Here is a 3,012-nt window from a genome sequence, read left to right as displayed (position 1 = left end):
CAGCAACCTAGGTCACCACTTACTAAAATCCAACTACATAAATGCAACTCCAACTACAAGTTAATTTCACCGAACACATCCCATCAATGCGTGTATATGATTTTCATAGACTAGTTAGATCAAATATATTTGATATACCATAATTGAAAGGAAAAACCAAGTATACGACACTCTAATATCTTCTAAACAAGCAAAAAAATGTAAGATCATATATTGAAGCCTGTCTGCTAAATAAGTACCATCACTATCTATCGCGTTCTTCATCTATATTCTCAAACTGCAAGAGACTTGACCTCATCTTCCTTCCACAGACCTTCTTCATACTTGTACCACCTCACAGGTCCTTCATCTTCCTTTGTTTTCTGACACATCGTGCACGAGTCATCCCTACACGTAATAAACTTACCCAAACGCGAACCCTTCTCCATAACCGTATCATCAAGCTTCTCAACCGCTTTTCTAGAATTAGGAGGGCCTTCCACAATATAGCAATGAAATATGTTAAGCACCTTTAGATTCTTTAACCCGTTTAAAATGAGTGACAATGCATCCATGTGGAGCATCGAGCACCGAAGGCTTAAAACTTTGAGGTTAGGAACAAAGGATATGAGCTTCTGCACGAATGCAATGTTACACGGGCCAAATATTTTTAGTTGAGAAAATTTCTTGCAGTTTTTGGAGATTTCTTCAAAGAGATAATGTGGATGGGCTATGGTTGGCATAGCAAGAGATTCTAGATCCTTCCACATCCTAATAGATTTTATTATTCCCGTTTTCTTTATTCGATTCCATGCAGGTAACACCAAGCGTTTCAGATTTGGGGTCCTGCATTCACGATGATTGACAAACAGTGAGTTGTCAAACTCAGATAGCACTTAAGGTGGCAATTTTGACCCATATAATTATGAACAGGTTGATCCACGTTAGTCATATATTTCCAACAGGAACAAATAGTGTAGCTTAATAGGAAACAGGTTGAAAGTTTCACAAAGGCTAAAACATCCCAGATCCTTTTATTAATTAAATTTTAAGATAATAATAAATAATGTTATGATTATTTAGTATAAACTTAATCATTTAGACTACTGAGGTTATGGTCAACCCTGCCCACTTTGACTGTTACCAACGTTACCCAATTTGATACTTGAACAACCCATGCATCTTACCTTCAAACATGCTCATGATGCACGGCCAACTCTAATGGAAAAATGTCATAATCCCTTTTTTGGAAACTTTCGTGTATTAACATTATCAATAGCCCTTTGATTAATAAATGATACTCCGTATATAACACGTAGCATAAATTACTAATTTTCAATTTCTTTTATTATACATTACTAAAGATAAAGATTGTGGTCAAAATGATACCTTTCAGCAGTATATGTCAACTGAGCGTCACTGACATACGCATAAAAATGAAAAATCAAAATAGTAACACATTCACGGCTGAGATTTAGAGAAATCTTGAGAAGCTTTGCGAGTTGTTCATCAGATCGTTCAAACACGTACACATAAGGTGCTGCTGTGGTTTTTATGTAGTCGGATTTAAACGCTGACAAATCAAGTGTTTCCCATACCAGTCGATCGCAAGCAGCAAAACGCCATGAGCGACAGATTTTTTGTGGCAAACCAGAAAATATCTAACATGTCAAGCCCTTGAAATATCTTGACCAGAACATCGTTAGGTAAATCCTCCCACTTCCTTGTATCCTCCTCCTCTTTCATGATCTATAATAATAAGTAATAACCACACAAATATTCACTAGTCAATTTCCTATCTGGTAATACATGGTGATGAGCATTTAACTACAAAATTTATTTATTTATTGTATTCTTCTTCCTCATAAACCTTGGAAGTATACAACATAGTACAATGAGCAAATACGGAGTAAATAATACGGAGTACTCCGTAGTAAATAGTGAGTAATTAATTAACAATAATATAAGAACTTTTTTTTTTTTTTTTTAAAGGCAAGCTTGCATCAGTCCGGACCGAAGCCTAGTCATCATTTGCACACACACACGCGCTTTCGGGCAGGAAACCCGAACCACACTCTGAGGATCCGACCCTTTAACCATCCCGAGGGGCAGGCGGGCCGGATCTTAGTCCCGGAGCGGGTCGGTAAAACCTTCCCTTTGGGCCACCTTCAAGGAATATATTTCAATTCCTAGAGCGGGTGACGAGGCTCGAACCCGAGACCTCTAGCCCTGCGAGTACACAAGTGTAACCGCGGTACCATTGAAGCAATGCTTCGTTGGTAACAATAATATAAGAACTTGGATTGGATTACAGCTAGAATTGTAAGTAATACTGTGTAGTAATTAACAATAATACAGAACATCGGATTAGTGTTAAACCAAAATTAAAAGATTCATAAACAAAAGCTGAAATATATCAAACTCTAACTATTCGCCTCGTTCTAAGAACGGGTTCTCTAAAAAGTAAAAACCGCAGAAAATTCTCAATATCAAAACCTTAGCGAAAATAATCTTGATCGATTAGGTCAGGCACGGCAATGAATCGTAAGCGAATGTTAACTTACTTACCGTGGCGAAGTACGTAGATGAGCAGTAACGGAACTCGTTTTTTCAATTTAGGGACTCATAGCTAAAGTATATCTTATATTTTCGCCAAAATTACTAATTTTTTTTACGGGTAGTCCATGTGCTTTTAATTTTGCACAGATCGTCCCTTGAATTGTAAGAATTTTTAATTAACATCCCTCCATCCCCTGAACGTTAATTTCTACGATTTCTTTCTCCACATGCATAACACATGAGGGTAATTTGATATTTTGTCAAATCCTTCCCTTTTCACCTACTTTTCTATGTGCTACATAAATACGATCAAAACAATTAAACCGGTCAAAAATGTAAGTGGAGCAAGGTATGCAACGAGCGGAAGTAATGAAAAAGGGTCCTGGTCTCGGAATCCCTTCTTTTCCTCCTCTTTTCAGTTTCTTAACCAAACCCGTTCATATCAAAATGTTCACGAACATTATAGATGAGATG

The 3,012-nt window shown here is 37.1% G+C and overlaps 1 pseudogene; it reads right to left on the bottom strand.

Annotated features, from left to right (window-relative positions):
* Positions 1-203: 203 nt before the first annotated feature.
* On the bottom strand, positions 204-1,725 carry LOC139862147 (F-box/LRR-repeat protein At3g48880-like; annotated as a pseudogene).
* Positions 1,726-3,012: the final 1,287 nt, after the last annotated feature.

This window comes from Rutidosis leptorrhynchoides, chromosome 8 (genome assembly GCF_046630445.1).
Source record: "Rutidosis leptorrhynchoides isolate AG116_Rl617_1_P2 chromosome 8, CSIRO_AGI_Rlap_v1, whole genome shotgun sequence".
In the NCBI taxonomy this organism is placed as follows: domain Eukaryota; kingdom Viridiplantae; phylum Streptophyta; class Magnoliopsida; order Asterales; family Asteraceae; genus Rutidosis; species Rutidosis leptorrhynchoides.
Note: the sequence above shows the minus strand (reverse complement) of the source record. Positions and strands in the feature narration are given on the sequence as shown.